The 21,967-nt window shown below is 41.2% G+C and overlaps 1 long non-coding RNA gene across 2 annotated transcripts in view; it reads left to right on the top strand.

Moving 5' to 3' along the window:
• The window catches only part of LOC131458831 (uncharacterized), a 51,071-nt gene extending 31,127 nt beyond the window's left edge, over positions 1-19,944 (top strand). For both annotated transcript variants that reach the window (XR_009240130.1, XR_009240131.1), the window contains exons 3-4: positions 17,441-17,564; positions 19,850-19,944. This is a non-coding gene — a long non-coding RNA (uncharacterized LOC131458831). The remainder of the gene's footprint in view (positions 1-17,440; positions 17,565-19,849) is intronic.
• The last annotated feature ends 2,023 nt before the right edge of the window (positions 19,945-21,967 follow it).

Here is a 21,967-nt window from a genome sequence, read left to right as displayed (position 1 = left end):
TTTTTTTATGATGAAACCACTTTGAAACTTAAGGTAATGATCTAACAGGAGCATTCACAATTAGAATTTGTGAAAATGGATGAGACGGCTACAGTATATTTCTGTGATACTGTTGCATGCTGGGGCAGGAGGCTGAGGGCCACGGACGGCAACAGACTCAAAAAAACTGATCCGCAAGGCCAGTAACTTTGTGGGGATGGAGCTGAACAACGCCTTTCACCTGCTCCATCACGTGCTACCCAAATGTTTGATCATTAAAAACTTTAGAATTTCTCTATTTACCAGTGTTGAGCTGATTTGGAGATTTGATTATCAGGTGAGATGACCAAGGATGGAGTTTCTGAGTAGAAAAGCTTTATTGGAAACGGCTCACATGTGAAGAGAACTGAGAGAATGCCAAACATGAACAAGAAGATGTTAATAGTTCATCCTCTGTCTGTCGGTCTGTGAGTCCCAGGATTTTGGTATTTAAAGGGTTTTGGAGGCCTTTCTCTGCTGATACCTAGAGCTGACCTTAGGGGGGTAGTTGAGTTATCAGTCCTCTGCCCCAGTTAGGTTATAGGCTCAGCGAAAATACAGTACATTCTGTAGACAAATGATGGGTGCCAGTGCTACACCAAGGCCTTGGTGATTAGCGAGTTGTAGCTGTCACTAACTAATACATAACACTCCCATATCGGCACATTGTGTGCAGAATTTAACAGCTACCCTTGTTCTTATTTATCATATTGGGCTGTTTCATAAGGGGTATTTTATTTAATTATTTTACTTACTTTTCATTTATTATATTATATAATTACTTTTGTAATATTTGGTACTTTCTTTTCGTAACTGTAAATCTCTCAATCTGGCATATAGTCACACAATGTCCGGGATTAATAAAGTATTCGGATTTCTAACAAAGTTTTGATGCACAATTTCCTATCAAAGTGCTAGGAAGCTTTCCTGAGATCGTATGAATGTATACTTATGGACATAAAGACGGAAGTGGAAGAGAGGGGGTGATGAGAAGGCTGAAACACTGAAGAGCAAGAGTTAGGTGACATTAAGCAGTTTTTTGACCTCAATGGCGTGAAAAGATATCAACGTTCAAAGAGCTAACGAATATCAATGGAAAAAGCATTGACGAAAGTGAATCGGCCGTAGATTAAAGATCAGATCCCGCAGTGATTGTGATGACGCGTGCGTTTATTTCATCAAAGACGAGCACGTCAGCACTTTCGGTGTTTTAAAGGCCAACAACATGTCGTATTTTCCTCTCCGCCTGCTTGTGAGCCTCGGAGTTGTTCTTCACTGTGTGTGTTTGTGTGAAATGTGTAGTGAGATGTGTGTGTATACTGCATATACGTACAGTATAGTGCTCCGGATGTTGGTGTCAAACTTCGAACTTTCTGTCGTCCTGCTCCGAGAACGTTGACACATTACAATAAAAGCAAATACAGCTGGTGAAAAGCTGCCTTGTGTGTGTGTGTGTGTATATACAGTATATCTGCTGCTGGTTATATACAGTATGTCTATAGATTTGAACAACATGGCATCCGGATGGAATGGTGTTGTTTGGGGTCCCTGTTTTGCATGATGGAGGGGGTTACGTGATGTCAGCAAATGGAGCTCCAAACTCTTTACTTGCCGTTTGCATCGTGCCACAGAGCCTGAGTGGGTTTGTGTTTAATTGTGTGAGTTAAGAGAATGCCCTGTGGATATTTATGGATTTTGTAAAAAAGACTAATGAAGCCAAACCAACGGTTGCATATTCTATTTAATTATGTAGAAAAGAGAAAATAAGCAAAGATTCAATGGAGTGGTGTTTAAAAATACTGCCCTATACTCTCCGGACTCATACATGTACGTGTTGATGTTTTTGCATGTGTGGGTTGAACTTTGAAAGGTGCTGATCAGCAGGAACAGTGATGGGTTAAATACCCCCATGTCTTGATGCTTTGATCACACTGCTGACAGTCGGGAGGGTCGGGTGGTGCTAACGGAGGGGGGGAGGATGACGACAAGGGAGATGAAGGGAGATGGGGCATGGGGAGGTAGTTGTGGAAGTTGAGGGGGGGGCAGTGAGATGAGTCGGTGCTCGAGGTGAAGTGAGGGAGAGAGTGTTGGAATTCAGAAATTGATTTTGAGGGAAAGATGGTGAAAGACACGTAGAAGGGGACATTAATATGTACACAGAGCACCTGCAGCAACAATGTATTGCATACTTTATTGTATTGTATACTTTAAAGCTATTTAAAGTATACAATACAAAAGTAGCTCAAAATTCACTGGGAACAAGACAAAAAATGGCTTCAGTGGACAAGCCATCATACTTAAACTTAATCTAATTTAATTTGACCTTTACATGGTTGTTGTCATGGTCTTAGATAAACTGGTATTGCTATAACTGTAGCTCTAATGTACATGTTGATGTAACATGACGGCCTTCAGAACGTTTCTATGTCCAATCACTCTGTTTCTTAAATTTTAGGTTCAGTTTAGGCCAAAACCTGTCAGTGAAATAAAAACTGTCCAGTAAATAGGAATTTGTGAGCTCTCTGTTGCGAGAAAGATGCCTTCATCAGCATCGGTGGGTAATCGGATAAGCCGATCCCCTAATGAGGTTAGTGCTGTGAGCAAACTGTTTAGTACAGAAGCAGAAATGGAACAGAAATCCTTTTTTTAATTCTCTATTAGATTCTCATTGATTTTGACTCCAGTGTCTTGCGATCAAGTCCTCAAAGTTCATTCCATGGCGCCATCAGTGAATCATCCCGGACAGTGGTTGGTCTTAATTCCTTTTTTTGGGAAAACAGTTTTGTTTTCACAAAGTTTTTCTTTCACAAAATGTGCATATAACTTCATCTCTTGTACTCCTGCTTATATGTCCCTGTGCTCCATCCTTTTGATTTTAGTGTCTGGAAACGTCTCCGCGGAGAATCATTAAAGATTCATTGACGTCTTAGAAAAAGTCCCTTCAGAAGGAGAACAATGCAGACAAATACACTTGAGGGAAATAGGACAGGACGGAAAATGAAAAGGAAAAGCAGGCAGACAGACAGACAGACAAACAAGCAGCCCACCAAACCATGTCAAAAGCAGATGCTCGCTCCCTGTTCTTCCTGTCCTATCTGGCTCTGTGCTCTCCAGCCCCACTCTTCAAAGCCACAGCAGGAGGTGACACTCTCAGCTCTGCTCCCTGGCTTCCATATAAATCCTCCCCAGTCTATTTACCTTCTGCAGGGATTACAGACGACATTCGTCTTTCACAAGCAGCTCATTTGAGCCAGAGACACCCCCCCGTGTGTCTCTGGATCAATCACAGTGTGTGTGCGAGAGGGTGTCAACAATTGTTTGTCGACCTGTGAGGCTACTTTTATCTGTCAAATTTTGCATACAAAGCGTTTTATTTCTTCTCAGTGGCTGCATGCTCTGTCATGGTCTCCGCAGCGTTTGTTTTTGGGGATTGGAAATACAGGCTGGTGTCACACGGTGACATTAGCATTCATTCATCCCCCCCACTTGTTCAGCTGAGTGAGTCGGTAAATGGACGCTGCAACAAAACATTTAGATTTGTCTGGACAATCAGTCTGCGTTTCAGGTCAGATAAGGACAACAGACTCTTTAGTGTGGTACTTTAATTAAATGGCTTTAGTGATTAAATTGGATGAATTGATAATCCATTGCAGGGATCTAATTTCCTTTGGTGCATCATTACAATGGAACTGTGTAAGGAGATTTCTAAAATGTTAACACCCCTGTGTGTGTGTGTGTGTGTGTGTGTGTGTGTGTGTGTGTGTATATCGCTCATATTATTGGTTTATACACCATCACATTTGGAATTGTCCTACAATAAGCAATGTTTCTGGTGAGTAAACCATTTTGCTTGGATTTCTAAGTGCTTTTTGTCCCGAGGCAACTGAAAACCTTCATGTCAAGGATTCTGAAAGACAAATGTGTGATGCGCCTCCTTTATATCGTGCTCCATGCAGTGTTTTTCTACTTAAAAGTCACCTCTGCTATCTCGCTTGCCTTCGGGCCAAAGCTTTCGACGCCCCGGCGACTGCAAACCAGCTGTACTTCATTAAATGAGAGGCTGCATTTGTAAAATGGCAGCAGTGTTTGGAAACGCACCGTGATACCTGTACGTCCCCCATGTATCACCGCTGTTATTCACCTCCCGAGAGGAGAAAATTGATATAATTTAACTTGGTAAAAGTGACGGCTTACAATGTCCATTTCCCCCACTGGGCAATAAACTGGTGACAGCCACAGTGTTACCAATTACATCGGACACTTACCTAGAAAAGACAATATGTCAGTTCTAATATCAGGAGAACACCTACTTCCCGTCTTTAGCGTGAGGTTTCCATTGCGGGCGGGCGGGCGGCCTCACTCCTGTGGTGCATTTGAAAGTGCCTGCGCTGAGGATGAGGAGTTTAGTTGCCGTTTGCAGGTTCTCATCAATATTCAGAGTTCTATGTTGCTTTACCCGAGGGTAAATTTGTTGTGCAGACGGGAAATTCAGCATCCCATAGTCAAACATCAAGACATCACAACAACACAAGTCATTGTTACCAGGTTCTTTTCGTTTTGCCTACTCAAGAAAATAATCAGTATGAGGAAAACCCAGTGTTGAGACCATGAGAATTCTGCTGTACCAATAATCTACTGAAGATGCCAGTTTTTAGCTCCCTTTGATTTACAAAATCTGGGCTTCTTTGGAGATCTAAAACTGAAGCATTGCCCTCCTTTTGGTGTTTGAGTCGTGTTCCTCTCCCGGGGCCAGCGGAGAAGATTTTAACAAAACTTGACTGTGCAAAGTGCATGAAGACCAGCCTGCCTGGCTAGGATCTCAAGCGTGACCCATTTGTGTAGACAGCATGATTATGCAAGTTTAATCCCGCACTTTAAAGATGCAAAGCCAAATAATATGCTTGTTGTGAGACACTTTATGGCTGCGGGGTGTCTCGGAGGAGATGGACTGTGAGTGCAGTGGTATTATGGAGGAAAGGAAAAGTCATCCATGTCAAAAATTAAAACCGTGTTGGTGTTTACTTTGACTTTGACAATAAACAGTGACCTGATTTCCCTGCCAGTCCATCCCTGTGGTACGATAAGAGAGGGTTTTATTGACAAACGTCACATTCAAGCCGGGGTAATATGAGGAGATCAGAGTCTTGGGCAAATAAGTGTTTAGTATCTGTCGTCCCAGTGGGGGGGGACGTATTGTTTTTGCCCCCATGTGTATATTGGCGTCTGTTATAGACTTTAAGGCTTTGTTGAGACAGATAAAGCAGCTCTTTGCTTTGTGACGACAGTGTTGTAGTTTAACCCCGAAGCTCTGACTCACTCGTTGACTTTGTGATGGCCTCTCGCTGAAACAGACTACATATTTACTGGCTCAGTGCTTCTGGTTTAGCTGTTTTAAGGATAATATTAGCAATTAAATCACAGATATGTGTGGTAAGTGAATTATTCTGCTTAAGACGTTATGGATGAGGAACTATGAGGGACTGCCTCTTCTGTTTACTAATTAGGAACACCCATATACATGTATGTATGTTTGTTCATGGTGATATAGTGGAGTGCGTAAAGTCCCTTTCAACCTTGGGAATTAGCCCCCACATAATGTTTACTTTTAGGTTTTCTGTTTCGGAGTAAGTCTTTACGTTATGTATGCTATGCAGAGCTTCTATGAGTCTCCTGAACATTAATATAAATTAATTCCACGCTCAGTTTTACAGTTAATTGCTGCAAGAGGGAGAATTATTGCTCCTAAAATTGAGGTCGTGGTCTAGTAAAGCTTGATAAAACCCTTCTATAGATCCCCGTGAGAGGGTTCATTCAGCGAATACAGATACTACGAGCTGTTGCCCTTGGCTTTGCTTGCTCTCCGCAGCCTATTTCATTATTCCACACGTTTTTTCACTGGAGCTCTGATCTGTCTTTGCTCTCTGTCTCTCACACAGTGATGCACTGCTGCAGATTGTGTACGTATGCATGTATGCATGTAAGCCTGTCTGTTTTGGATCATTTTTTAAATATAATGTTGTTGACACAAATCTGACAGGGAGGCTACGACTTCCACACGAACATATACGCGCATGGTTTTCTTTTATAGTCAGCGAGGAGTTCTTAATACATTCTTAGATCTGTTCATGAAACCGACAGCCTACTTACTCTGCTTTTGTGAGGAGCAGCAGCGATCTGCGCTGACAAAAGAGCATGACAGACAGCACCGAAATAGGCCGTGATGTTGTGCTTCTGTTATACAAGCACAAAGTTTCTGACAACAAAGCCCCACAGCTCTGACCCAGTCCCTCAACTCAACTATTTACTTTTTTGAGGTTAAGCAAACTGCAAACCTGTACGGTGAGAAATGGAAAGTGTGAAATAACAGAGTTGGAGTGGAAAGAATGTTCCAAATCAATCTCGCGTCCACTTGGTTTTATTTTCTTTTTTTAGTGGACCAGACATATTGTCCACAAAGTGGAAGACGTCCAAGGATGAAACATTTTTGCTGTCCTCTCACGCTGTCGTCTCTTCGTGTGACAGCGGGAGAAACGGATGGAGTGAGACAAAGTGAGAAGGCCTAAGTGCAAGAAAGATGCATCCAAGCTCATAATCTAATCTGATATCCAATTTGTTGAGTTACCCTAACCTCCCCTTTCTCTGTCCTTCACCCTCCTTGATCCATCCGTTCATGCCTCCCCTCTTTGTCTGGACTACACCGTGCTCCAGTTTTTACCCGGGTGTGAGTGCACTACTTACCCTGCAGTACGAGGTTTGCGACGCCGCTTCGCTGTCGTCTTCGCTTTTGCCTGCAGTGACTTTGAGTGTTTGTGCTGCAAACAGGATTACACCGCTGCTGACTGTGAGGGGGGGGAACTCAATATGTGACTGCGGGATAATGTCTGCGAGACTCTTTTAAACGTCTCTTTTAAGTCACTTTTTTTAATGTTGGGCCAATAGGCGATGAGTTTACTGCGGTTTAAAAATAACACGCATGGCTATTCTGTGATCTGGAAAGTCACAAACGGATTATTACTGGGAAGTAAGGGAGCTTAATATATACATATGAGTAACTGGAAAGTTATTTGTACAAATACATGATTTAAGTGTACTGGGAGGGAACAGTACAAGATCATACATTCCGCTGCCTAAAGCACCTTTGAGATTGGACTTGACATTTAAACATCTTGACACAAGCAACCCTATTTCATTTTTGTGACATCCTACTTTTTTAAAAAGATGCCTTTGCTCTGTTTTCAGAAGACCATGATTTGTTTTTTCTCACTTACTCCGTGAATTTGTTTTTTAGCGTGAAAGTCCTGCATTAAAATGTTTCCCAGCAGCTTTTGTAGGCAAACGCAGAGTTTTGAAATGTGGCCGTACCAGCGATGCCTAATACTACATTTGTATAAGAGTTGTGCTCACAGCTTAGGTTCAGCTCCCTCTGTTTGGCTGTGTAATGCCCAAATTCTTTGCCACTTGTCCTGTTCTGCCTGGACAGCTCTGAAATGAGAAGATGAAGATGAAAGACCACAATCTCCACTTGCCTGAGCTGGTTGGCAACAAACATGTTTGGGGTACTTCAAGGACAGTCCTGGAAACCCAACTGAGTGTATTACTTATCCTGTTATGATGTTATAATTCACATCAGCGTTCAGATCTCTTTTTTTCGTCACTGAGAATATTTGTAACCTTTTTTTTTTCCTGTATAATCCATCACTGCCACTGCAAGATTGCTTCTGTTTCCTGTGGAATAATTGCATGTGAGGGATGCAATATGAGCAGCGTGAAGGAGATGATGTGCAGGGGAATACAGATGGGAAACATCACAAGTAACTGAGCAGTTTCCTCTTCTCCTTTTTTTCTCCTCATCAACAACATACTCATCTTTCACTGCCTTGCGTTACTTTCTTATTTGTTGTATCATTTAATGCAGATTAAGACTGTTGAGCTGTGTATGATCCCACTTTGTTATTCAGTGTTTTTTAGGACTTGTAGTGATGTTTAAAGAGAAAGTGTACTGGATAAAAACGTGGATTTAAAGAGTGGAGTTTTTGGATATCATAACCATGTTCCAGTCATGTTCCCGGTGCACATGCTTTTAAATTGTTCCGCTGAGCAAAGCTTTGATGTTTTTTCCCAGTTTTAAATGAGAACTAGCAGCTATGAAGTGAAACCTTCATAGTGTTTTTTAAAATCAGCAACTGCTTACAGAGTGGAAGTTTAGTGCACTTTTATTCTGAAGATGTTGAACATTGGCCAAATGTCTCTCACTCTGTGGTTCTGTGTACACAACAGACAAAAACACAAGACGACCATGATGTCGTTCACTGACCTCTTTGTAAATCACACCTGCTTTTATTTCTCTGCTCCTTTTTAATTTCAGTAAAAGACTTTAGTATGAAATGTGACCAGAGTGACACAAAATAACCCTCAGCTCCTCTTGTGATTTGCTGTCGCAGCAACAGCCTCTGTGTCTTCATTTGCTCTCTAATGCATGTTCCATTTAGGCTTTTGTTTAATGGACAGCTCCATTAAACACCACTGTGAAATGTTTTTGTTTTAAAATGACAGCACTTCCCTGAAGCTCACACTTAGTATGAGTCATTTAAAATGTGACAGAACGGCCATTATTTGTCTCTTCGCTCTCAGCTTTATTAACGCTCTTATTTTAGAACATTGAACGCTACATATCAAACAATATTTACCATTAGTGTCGAGACAGTAATGTACATCTGTAACTGTATCTGTGCTGTATATGGTTTCAGATGGTCCTGGTGTCTCTTTTTTAAAATCTATTATTGCATTTGATGTCTGCAATATCTGTACGTATGGTTTAGATTAACAATGTGATTGTGATATTATTGTGACATAATTTATAATGCATTTCCTGCACCACAACCTCTACAACGTTACATTTGGCCATACATTTCACTGCCTTCTGCATGTTGTGTTGGTACTTGATGCTGAACGACCATAACAAATAAAAAGGTTTGGACGCAGGACAGTAACAAATTAAAGTTTCTGGAAAAGGTTTGCTGTGGAAATTAGATTATGTTGCATTGACAGATGAGAGCTGAAGTTTACAGCAAATCATTGGTATATTCTTATACCAAAGTTTCTTCCATGTTCCCCTGAGTTATGCTGATGCGCTGCAAACTCCCCCCTTTTCTGATGTTTTCTGTCTAAAACTCCGATTCTTTGCTGTATTTGCACTCTTATCATGTTTGGAAACGGAGACATTTTCCAACTGGAATTGCAGATCTTTCCCATTATAGCGAGGTCACCACTCATCTCTGTGATGGACCGATGCCCTTTGTTGGTTTCTTTTCTTGACGCCTCCAGAGTTTAGAGAAGTTGATCAAAAAGAGAGACAACTGCTTAGTACAAGAAACAAAAAAATGTGCCGCTGAGACGACTGTCAGAGCCCCGCTTTAAAAAATGCCTCTTATCTTTTTTGGCTTTGTCGGCTCAGTTTTCTTCAACCAAGTATCATCTTTTATCCACTTCATTTTCAAACGCTCTCTTTAATCTGACACAGAGAGGTAGCACACAAACAGTTGAGCACCATTTGAGTTGTGACTTTGTAAAAAAAGTGACCTGTTTGGAGCGAAGCCCTTTGATGAGATTTTACACAAAATTGAATCTGGGAAGAAAATGACACCTCATGAAAAGTCATTTCATCCCCCTGCATATACGCTATTGGCACATAGATCACATAATTCATAAAAAGGTGTCGTCTGAATGGTCTGATAATGTTCTATTGGTAAGAGGAAGTTTTCTGTAAGGTGTGAAGTGAATTCTGCTTCTGCTGTGTAATGAAACAAACTTACAAGCAACTATTTCATCTCTGGTTTTTAGAAATCACCTTTTCTTGTGATTATGGAAGTGCATAGAGTTCATGTTGACCACAAACACCAGAGAAGTTTTAATTGCAAATTGACACAAGGCTTTGAGAAGTATAGTTTTGGACCTTTTTTAGCGTTCTTTAAAGTCACATTTTAAGCTTTAACATTCAGTAAAATAATTTTAAGGTCGGCGCAGAAAAAGTCTTTAAGATGGATGCTGATCTTTTATTTTCCATCCTGCCTCTCACCTATACATTACAGACCTCGATGTAAGACATTATTGCTGGAGCCCAAACGATCAGTTCCTTATGCTCTGCTCTATTGTCTCCATATTGGTAATGGCCTTTTCCTTTTACTAACCCACTCTATCATTGCTGTCATTCCTCCTCGCGTGTCATCTTCTCCCCAGAGATGTGCTATTGCTCCGATTCCTTTTCTTCAACCTCTCCCACAAGTGTGATGGGTGGAGAGGGAATTAATTAACTTTTTCATGTCATCTAAAGGAGGAGCTGTCTGCCTGCCTGTCTGTCAGTCTGTCGATCTATGTCTGCCATCTGTTTCATATCCATTTCTGTGCTCTGGCTGTAGTAAACAGAACCTGGCCTATAGGTTAGGGTTGGGCTTTGTGCGGTGAGGTTCATGACTGGGGAGGCACTCGTCGGATATTACAATTTTGGCCTTAATTAAAACATTTAGTTGTTTTAAAAGCTTTTAATTATGCTTTAATCAATTCCATACTGTTCAGCAATACGATAGCAAGAAAAATAAAAAATAACAAAAAATATTTATTAATATAAGGTCAAATTTTTTTGATGGATTTTTTTTTTAAATTAAAATTGAAAATCGTTTATGGTCTTACCTTTTTTTTATATATATATATATTCAAAATCCATGCTCCTAATCCAATAATATCACCATCACCTACCCTCTGCGTAGAAGAAGAGCATGCAGCGACATGCACCTATTACCCAATGTGCCTATGGGGCTCAGCACTGCCCCCTATCAGTGCGGCACAGTACTTTCTGCCTCACCCCAGACTAAACAGGTCACACACATTCATTAAATATAGTAGACAGACTGTGGAACATCAGCATGTGTAGCACGTGTATAATCAAACATGTATATTTGCGATATAAAGAGAGGCAACTGCCTTCTTCAGTCAGTGTGAGCTGCCTTACCTCGCTGTTCTCTGCCTCCCCTGATGGCACGTCACTGGTTTCTTGTCTCTACAATTCCTCTTTGTTTAGATCTATCCTTATCGCCTGTTTTGGTGTGGTAAAAATCTTTGTTTTTTTAGGTTAATGTAATTATGTGGCATCTTACAACCGTATATAAAATGTTTTTCTTCGTGTTCCCTCTGTTTATCACTCAATTGATGGTGACGTTTGCCCTTTTTATACCAGTAAAGAAAATGCATTCTTCATTGATATGTCCCTAGTTATATTAGGCTTTCACTGCTGCCACAGTGGCTGAGTCTCTGAAATGTCAAGAACCCATACAGGCAAACCTTGCCAGTGGCTCTTTTTTCCTCGCAGTCCCTCGTTCCATCAAGTTGATCGCCTTAAAGTTATTTCAGCTTTTTTCCAAATTGGATTTATTCTAAACAAGTAATACTTCAGAGATGCTCTCCCAGCAGATTGTCATTGGATTGAAAGGAGAGAAAAAACTAAACCATGAATATGAAAAGAGGGCCTCACTCCAGCTCTGTTCTAAATAAATAGAGTAAAATCCCTTTATGTTTTAAGAATGAAAAGTGGACTTTTCATAACTTTTCTCTGTCCTTTAAAACAACATAGCCTGGGGCTGTAAGCTCCTGCTGGACACGATAGGCTCAGCCTCAGCAGTGTGTATATTTACTAAGGCCCATAACTGTATTTAGGCATAATAAATCTCATAGATAACGGCATCACGGCGGTTTTCCGTGGAATTATGGAACTGTTTTTCTGTGAAGGGTGTTTAGAATGAGTATTATCCACATATGGACAGCTGGGGTCTGTTTTACTGTTCTCTATGACTTTGGTTCTCTTTTTTTATTTACCTAAAAATATGTTGCTGGCACAAACAGGCAACACTGTCTTCTTAACAAGTGAGACACTCTCACTGTGACGTGAACTTGGATCCCTCGGTTCTTCAGAGGCGATGCAGCGCAATGCTGTGATAACACTGGGCAGCTCCCAGGTGTGAGTGTGCGAATTAGTGTAACCATTCTCTTCACATGCAGCTACTCCCTCAGGTTTCCTCTGCAAATAGGCATGTGACCCCGGCAGCCTTTCCTTGTTAAAAGGGTGAAAAAAACCCTCCCTGTTGTCAGACGGCCGAGTTAAAAATAGACGGCGTTGAAGACAAATGAAGATGAAGACCTGTTGGCTGTATTTTGCACATGCACAATTACTTCTTGCACTGACTATTGTAAATCACTTAGGAGGGATCATCTGCAGAAAGTATCGCCTTAAAACTGCCTTTGTTATGAACTTTAAACAAAGTTTTGGCGATTGAACCTGAAGCTTACTATGCAAGTGAAGAGCAACATCCTCGTGTACCATAGTGCCCAGATATTCTTGCAACTATAATTGAGATTTTCACTTTACACAGGATTAGAATTCTACATAAAGTTGTCCTCAAGCTTGACGGACAACCTTAATATTAGATATATGTCACTAATTCTTACACATTGGACCTTTTAAAATGTACAGTAGTGTTGATGAAGCAAGTTGTAAATCATGTGGTAAGAATGATGAAAAATTAGCCTTATCTTTGATGGGGAACAGTTTTTTTTTCTCCTTTATCCTCACTCTGTACACTGTTTTTTTAATACGTGGGACTCTGTCTGACACATTTTGTTGCACCTGAGCTTCTTTTGTCTTCATTTTTACCGTATTCAGCTTTTGTGCCATTGTGCTTGATTGAATGCCGTTTACTGTATCACATAAAGCAGCGAGAGCTCAGGGTTCAGGTCTGTCACACGTGTTTTGCCTCTGGTGGCAAAAAATTATCTCGTGTGAAGAAAAATAGTTGAAACAAATTGCTTGACTATCCAACCGTACATACTTTAAACAGCCTGGCAATTAGCAAAAGGTTGCTAATCTTTGGAATTACCTGTCCATGTGCTGCCATTTTTGAGGTTGTTGTGTTCTTATCGGCCGTTTTCTGCTTCAACAAGTCGGGTCTTACAGTTACACGGGCGACGTTTAAACAAAATGTGAAGTTCACGAGCTTTGCCATGCAGTTCTTCCCTCAGTTTGTCATCTCTGACACCAACTTTTGCTATCAAATCAAACAAAAAAGTGTCTTTTTTGCACAGAGACAGAAATAGCTGAGCATTTTATCACTTTTTTTCCCACTATAGATGACTTTTTCATTAGTTCTGTCACGCTGGCCGTGAGTCAAGGACTGTAGTCCTGGCCGTTTGCCACGCCGTACATGGTTAGTTACGTAGCTGCCAGAGGTCACGACTGTCAAATATTTCAGACTAGATTTCTGCTGACCTATAACAGGCCACCAATTTACACTTTCAGATATTACTCATAACTATTTCAGTCATTTAATCTTTGAATACAAAACAAGTCTTGCACGAAATGTCTCTGTGTTAGTGCCATCGGGCTAAAATATCTTAACAACTATTGGATGGATTGCCATTAAACGCTTTGCTGACATTCATAGCCCCTAAACGATAAAGCCTAATGACTCAGCTGATCTTCTGGCTTTTTATCATGATCAGGCCAAGCTTTTATTTGTCCAGTACTCCGTTTAAATACCATCAAAACTGATAAGATTCCCTCCAGCCTCGGTTACTGTGTGGCTGTGGCTTACGAGGCGGAGAGGGTTGTCTTCTAAGAAGGTCGCTATAGCTTGATTCTTGGCTCCTGCGTGCCGATGCGTCTTTGGCAAAGGCAATAAACCCCTGAAATTGTCCATGTGTAAATGGGATGTAATGGAATCGTGCAGCAGCGGAATTTTTATGTGACTAAATGAATGCAAACTACAAGTAACCCTGACCCCAGAAAAGCGTCCATATAAACTTTGTGTACATGTTTAATCAAGAGTTCTGACCTAAATAATATGCTTGTGGAGAATCATTTTGTTATACAACATAAAGGTTCACGGTCTCATTAGAGATGCTATTAAAGGCCAGAGATGGAAGTTAGTAAAGTAAGTTAAGTAGTAAAGTTAGTGGTGTTCTTCACTAATGCTTAAAGTCCCAGAGTCCCAGCACTTGGCACAGCTGCATTGTTGACAACACAGGGCCTGACCACATGGACAGTAATTGGATAGTTAGGTCTACAGTGGAGCTGGCATGATATTCATTACTGCCCATCCCATCCTTTCTCTCTCTGTGTGTGTGTGTGTGTGTGTAGGCGTCTCATTAGGCAGCGTTCCAGTGACACCGTCGAGGCCAAGGTCACTTCCTAATCCTTTAGGGGTCACATGGATCTACACCGAGAACAGATGACGGAGCACACGGGTCCATGTTGTCTGCAGGGAGATGGTAATGAGGGTTACCGTCGGTGTTTAACACTCTAACAATGTAACAGCGATTCGTGGAGAAAGGGGACGTGTAAGTGAGCAGACCTCGGCTACAATGTAGAAAAGATGATTATTATCATTTTTTTTATTTTTGTTAAAAATGTGCGCAAAGTTTACTTTTCCATTTGTTCCTCAGCTGTCACAATTGTCTGTGTGAAGATTATTCTTCTGTTTATTGATTTTGGAAATGAAAGTTTCACTTCAGTGACACAGACACGGGTTTCAAGCGTTTATGACATTTTCCTTTTACATTAGCAGTTAGGTATAATACAATCTGTTAAAAAAATAACTGGGTTTTTTGGGCAGTAGAATTGACTTTTATTGTGTGGGCATTTCTTAGTGTTTTCAGTCAAACTCCATAAAACACTACAGAGACAAAGTGGTGTGGCACTGATGGACTTAATCAGCATTTGCTGAACACATTTGACTATGGTTTAAATGTAATTTGTCTATTTTTAGAAGTTATACACTACAGTTTTAATGAATGGATCAAAAATAAAATAGTTGCTTGTGGAAATATATATACAGTATATATCTGGAACCCATAAATATGTTAATATAGGTTGTTAAACAGCAGGTCTAAACCACCTATTTGATTAAAAAGATACAATGTAGGTAGGTTTGTAGGTTCAATGTTAGGAAATACGCTCAAGACAAATCTGGAAATCTCAGATCGTTCCTTACATTTGCTTTTTAACTTAATTGCAAACATACACAGTTTTGAAGAAGATTGTTCATTAATGGTGAAAGGTGAAAAATGAAGTCGTCAGATACAGTTATCTGTTACACCTGAGCACATCCATGTATCTCTCAGGTTCTTGTACCAATAAGTGAGTCATGGCTGTTCCTGTGCTAAAAAGCGAACTTAACCTCGTGTGACTGCGAGACGGATGCAATCGGACTCATCAGTGAAAAAGCTCTGTCAATCCTTTGCAACTTTGCAAGTCCAATTAAATGCCTGCCTGCTTGAACTGGCTTATCAGAGCAGGAAACATTGCCAAACCCATCGAGTAGCAAAATTCAAATGTGCTTGTGATTTACAAGCATGCACAAGTGGAAAATGTAAATGAGGAATTCACAGGCCTTGGTCCTCGGATGCTAACTCGACATTGCCAAGATTCATTTGAATCGTCTAATTAGTGGTGTCGTACTCACTGTTCCATGATGCACGTAACATTGCGTCCTTATGATCTTCAGTCATTTGACATTATCATTTATCAACAGTCTAAACCATTAGGGAAACGATGGTTAATTATGTTAAACGTTCATCTTTAAGTGCACCCTTTGAGAGCCTTTTTTACTGTTGTAGACCCTTTTTTTCCTAAACTAAATCATTATATCACTCTGGCCTTCGTGGTAAAGTGACACTTTCAGTGGAAATTGAGGACAAAGCAGCTAAATAAACAGCCATGAGCGCAGCATGGTTTTGTAAGTGTTTCCCCCTCACAGTTAAGCTACAAGTAGGACATGTTTTTAATTAATTCCCTCTTTCTTTTCTTCAAAATGTAATGAAAAGAAAAGACAAAAATCAGCATTCATTCCCAGATTAGCAGACTCGGCAGTAGTCGTAGGTATTTATCAGCTCCGGCACCAATCAGCAGTACTTTAAAACAGCGCTTTGCTTGTGATGTGATTCAAGATGGAAAATAATGTCAGGACGTCTTCAAATCTTTTCCCACTTGAGCCCCAAAATTACAGTTATTCTAATTATCTCAGTACGGTTCTGCGCTTTCCTGAAGCTGACGTTGAAGGACTGATACGTCTACAAGGCGACTTCAGTTACTAGCAGTCGGATGTAACTGGATTTTCTTGAAAGAAACACACATGAACTTGAAAAAAAAGTAACAAAACTACAGTTAATTATATTACTTGTCATGACTGAACCCTGAAGAAAGAGTTCTCACTCTGAACCCACACTGAATACTAAATGTCAGTGACTTGCAAGTGTAGCCGGGACTCGTGGAGCAGCGACGCCTCTCACAGATGGACAGATTGGTATTTTTCTCAATGTAAGTGCCGAGGTTTGGTTCGCACTGCGGCAATAAAGAAAAGTAGCACTTTGAAATAGAGCGGTCTTTGAATCTGTCACGGCTTCAGTGACACGTCTGGCTCTCCGGAATACAGTCGCTGCTATTTTTGTGCTTCCAAAGTGATAGCGTTTGATAGAAAAATGATGAATGATGTGTAAAAAGTAGACGCCATGCCACAGGTTATGTTGCTCCTCTATTCCACACGAGTTCATTTGACTGCAACTTTAAGTTCATGGTAAGACGGACATCACTGCTCCTAGAAAGTGGTGTTTTTTTTTGCATTTCACCAAAAGAAAAACAAACTTTGCTTGAAAAAGGTTCATTTATTCAGATTAAAGCTCTGTCTTGGATATTTTGTGATCAGAACCTCAACCATTAACATGTAACGCCAGTGTGGCTTCCTCAGTGTCTTCACTATAGTTTTCCTGGGTTCCTTCAGCCTTTAGGGGGCAGTGTTGGTTCACATCCTCACACATGTTGACGTTGTGTTAAAAGTGCTTACAATTATTTAATGGAGGAGGGAGTGATTGAGTCAGGAGGAGAAGAGGCAGGGACAACGTAGGTGTTTGGAGAAAGAATAAGAAATATTGTGCAGGAGAGAAGGAAAAGGAGAGAAGCAGGGCAAGTGCAGATGCAAACAGAAACGTGGGTGGAGAACAGAGGGGGGAGTGCTTACATGAATGTGATTCAGCAGTGAGAAAGTTAATTATGATGTGTTTAGTTTGCACTCCTCTCTCCTCTCCTCTCTGTGTTTCATACGTGGAAACCAGAATTCAGCAGTGGCGGCAGGTTCTCGCCAAAGTGAGGCGAGTTCAGTGAGGGATTGCTTTTGGCTTGGTACATAAAAATAGCTCTGTGTGTGTTTACAAAGGCTAAATATACAGCAAAGTGTGGCAGCCGCAGTTAACCAAGCTGAATGCATTTCCTTCGCACCCTCAATCCCTATCCTCCTCATCCCTTTTCCTGTTCTTTGCCCTCTCTCCCTCTCCTCTCTTTTGTCCTTTTTTCCCCTCGCCATTGTCTCTTCTTGTTCCTCTCCAGGTGGATAAGGTCCTTGATCAAGTGGAGGCACTTATGGCAGAGGAATCAGGCTACTCTGAGAAATTAATACACTCCAAACAAAGTGAATGTCACAGGCTTCCTCAGAAACCCTTTGTCTTCAGAGGTAGGTCAAGAGGGTTGTACTGAAAATAATTCAGGAGTAGATACTGAACATTTTTACATTAATTCACTAATAAAATGCACACAAAGATGAGAACAAGTCATTCATATGAAAGCAAAGGCAGAGTAACTGCGGTTAAAAAAGAGCAAGTTAATGCATCTTAAATTCAAAACGGGCCAAAACAGCTCTGCAGCTAATCTTCTGTTTTGTAGCCTGAGGCAGAATTATGTACAAATGCGTCCTCTGGACAAGACGTCCGTCTGTGGCAGGGTGTAGTGCTGTCTGTTCTTTCAACGGTTGGATCCCAGTGGTTCAGGCGCTGGCTCACATTTTCATTTTTGTCATAATCTGACCCACTTTTCTGCGTAGTCGCATGAATGTAGTGGCAGAGAGTGGTGCAGAGTATAGTAAAAAAAATCATGCAGGTAGTGGTCTGATTCACTCGGTCGATTAAGTCAGCGTTTACTGCACGATACAACAAATACAGACCGTATACAGGAGTATTTTCTTTTTTCTATTGAGACACATGAGATTTGTTTGTTCTGTTCTTTCTGAGCTCGTCACGCTCTTGAATTGTTAGTGGTTTAGTTCTGTGTCACAAAGGTAAATCACAAAAAGCGTAAAGTTGTACGCATACGTCGCAATGCCGATGGCGCTCAAGTCCGATTTAAATAAATTAAAGTTGTGTTGGCCGAGTTAGCGCAGAGACGGCAGTATCCCAAAAACTGTTGAATGAATTGCTGTGAACTTTCTAGCAGACACTCACGGCCCCTCAGTGACAAATTCTAATGAGTTTGGTGACATTTGAAAGTTCCTTGATTTCGGAACAGACCATTGAGACGGAGAGGAAATGAGAGCAGAGTGAAATGAGCATTGAAACACAATGCAGGGCCCCGTGGATTTCAATCAGGCACAAATGTGCCAAGAGAGAATGCCCTTAACAGTCTGACAGTTTTGGTTTGAGTGATCGGTTTTCTGCAACGTTGGTTTAATTGTCATGAACTTTAGTCCAAATTCCATGGATTTCTAATGAAATGGAGGATCCAATTAATTTTATTGTGGATCAATATTTGGTAGAATATTTGTATTTATTGTAGTTGGTTGAAGTGTAGCAGTTTCAATGTCACTTTGATATGATTCATATTTAAATATATGTCATTTTATTTGACCTTTTACCTTTTTTGACCTAATCCCATCCTCATGCTTGAGGGTCGGGGACCATGGTAGCCTCCAGTATCCGTCTCTTCCACTCCTTCCTGTTTCTGGCTCTTTGGTTTTCCCTTCCAGTCTCGGATGTCATCACTCCACCTCCTTTGTGGTCTCCCACGGCTCCTTCTACCAGCAATAGTCCCTTGTGGGATGTGTGTGGAGATGCTCTGTGCTCTGGTGACGTGGTCGAAGTATTGGAGCTTCTGCCTTTTTTACGATGTTGAGTCGTGTTCTTTTGTCATTTGTGTGATGGACAGTGCAGCTGGTTGCTAGGTTGCCACAGGCCAGATAAGAGTTCTGAGCACTTTCGGTTTAGTGGCTCTTTTGAGAAGCCCTATCCTTCCAGATTACTTCTAGGCTTCGGAGGGCTGCACATGCTGCTCCTAGGCAAACACAGCTGACCGTCTCTTAGTTAGTTGAAGTGCAGTAGTTTCAATGTCACTTTTATATGATTCATATTTGAATATATGTCATTTTATTTGACACGCACCAATGATGGAAAATTCTGTGGCGCATTCTAAGAGGTTTGAGTAAGAACATTTTGATGGATCACAGGTTACGTTCAGGTAGTGTGTGTGTGTGTGTGTGGAGGAAATGTATGCAGATCATGACCTTTCCATTTTTGCGTGCACTCCACTTGTTCTAATGCTGCCAAACGAACACCTTTTGACTTTGTGTCGCCGCGGTAATGACTTGTCCGCCAAATTCTACAATACAAATAATCAGAGCCGCGTGGCTGAGGGTAAAAAGAGGCCTGCGGATCACGCAGTGGCTTTAAACATCAATCTATATGCTACATTCTGATGGAAATAAACAAAAAATCCAATTTGTGCTAAATATATGCTGCGGCCGCTGTGAAAATCCAACGTAATGGCATTCTACAGATTGGACTGCTTTTCACCAGGGAGGTAACTTTAAATAGGGCCTCCTGAAAGCACCCAGTGCAGCGTTCAAGTGACTGTAATGAAGCCAATCACTTTTAATTTAGCTTCCCTGTGTCAGTGCTGTGATGGTATAATTGGGTTACATAATTAACACTAGCAGGAAAACAAAGCAACACTTCTATCTGTGTCTTGCAGGAGGACATGGAGCTAAGGACTGCTGCTCGGGGTCTGATTAGGATGCTTCTGAGACCACAGGGAGGAAGAGAATCCACGCACCGCCATGCTGCAAACAACAGGTAAAAATGGCGGAAGGTACAGCCAGAGAGGAGAGGGGGATGAGAAGGAAAGAGTAGATTAGATGAGATAAATAGATAACTGACGGTAACGAGGATGAGTTGGAATTAGGAGAGAGTGTGGGGCAAAACAGAAGAACGAGGAAATGAGTCTGTCCCAGGCATAATTGGCATGAAATGTTACTCGCAAGAATAAATGTTTGAGCGTGAAAGGTCACCAGGTTTTATACAGAGAGCAGCATTAATATGCCTACACCTTTGATTCTCTCCCTCTCTTTCACGCTTCCTTTTCCCCTCTACTTTAATACTTGTCTAAAAGTTTTGTCCGACCAGCTCAACATGACACACAAGTTTAATGCCGACCGTCAGCAGAAAAGAAAAAAAAATAATAATCAAAAAAACAGAAAACGTTCTATTTCCATCACAAGCACATGGCACTGAAATCAATGCACTCATTAGTGAAAAGATGAGCACATATTAATGACGAAATCACCATATGCAATCCTTAGTTTCATCGCGGAAGAAGAAAGAGTTGATGAAATAGAATGCAAGGTCTTCGTTAAGCGCAGTGACAGCAGCCTGCTTTTCGATCTGCAGGGAGCCGGTGCTCAGGGACGGCCCCGTGCTCTCGTCTCACGACGTGTACAAGAAGTCTTTTATACTGAAGACTTGACTTTGAAGCTTGTCGAGTGCAGCAGACTTCCAGCAGTGTTTGACCAACTCTCTCCAGATTATGTAGCGGGGAAGAGAGAAAGTCGTCCGTCATCAGTTTCTGCAGCAGGAAGTTACCAATCAGAGCCCAATCAAAACCTCCTCTCTGCAGTTATCAATATAACTTACAGGAACTCCAAACTGTTATAGAGATTTATTTTGTTTTATTCTCATTACATCAGCAGCTTTGCAAAAAAGAAGCTGTAAACATGACCCGCAAGCTTCTAAACCAGAAGTTACACAACAACTAAGGGATTTCATCCCTATAACTATATGAGGTTTATATTAACCGTGGCCTAAACTGATGATCTTTTGGATTTAACTTTCAATTTGTGTTGTTCTTTGTTCTTACTCACAATATACAAGGGAGCGGAGACTTTGTCCCACCTTTTTACCATTCATTCTCATAAGATTATAGGTTACAGGATGTATTTGTACATAATTCACTTTAGCAATTTATGCTTGAAAAGTTAATCCTCACTGCAAAGCTCATGATTGCAAATAAACTGTTTACACCTGCTGAGCGCGTCAGACTTATGGCCCGTTTCCGCTATGGTCCCGGCTCGGCTCGGCACAGTTTAGGGTGGTTTTCCACTACAAAAATAGTACCTACTCCGCGTGGGCGGGGTCATCACACTCAGGAATTTGGGCATGATAGTTATTTTTATTTTGAGGTATATTACTGTATCGTGGAAAGACCCAAGTGAGACGAGACTGCTCGAAGCATTGCATGTGTATTTAGGTATATATCGGCCAGTTGCTTCCCGTCAAGTCAAAAATGATGATGGATACATTTTATCTGCATGACTTTCCCTCAGTTGCTGTCAGAGCTCATTATTGACAGATGAGGCAGAGAGAGTTAGTTACTGTCTGTGTTGAGCAGCATGCCATTAAGCTGGAGTCCTGAAGGGGGAGCGAGACAGAGACAGAGAGAGAGAGAGGACAGAATCATCTTGTGTCTCCGCTCGTCTGCCAACAACACCATGACTGATTTACACAAACTTTTATGTACCCATTAGTGGTTCCCTGTAGCCTGTGTTGGATGTCGGGAGATCAGAATACATGCATGGATGCGTTATGATTGTGTGAGGAGTGGGTGTTGCTCTTCGCTGCTGACTGATGTGCACTCAGCGGCGTTCATCTTGATGACGATCATCCTCGGTTTATCCACACAGGGATTTATGACCGCAGCACTGCTGACAAGTTAAACTTAGTGAAATGTCTGTTTTTATATATAAGAAACAATAAAAGCTAAATGCATACATGATATCCAAAATGACATAAAAAAAATAGGCACATTCAGAGGCTG

The sequence above is a fragment of the Solea solea genome, chromosome 4, assembly GCF_958295425.1.
Source record: "Solea solea chromosome 4, fSolSol10.1, whole genome shotgun sequence".
Classification (NCBI taxonomy): domain Eukaryota; kingdom Metazoa; phylum Chordata; class Actinopteri; order Pleuronectiformes; family Soleidae; genus Solea; species Solea solea.
Note: the sequence above shows the minus strand (reverse complement) of the source record. Positions and strands in the feature narration are given on the sequence as shown.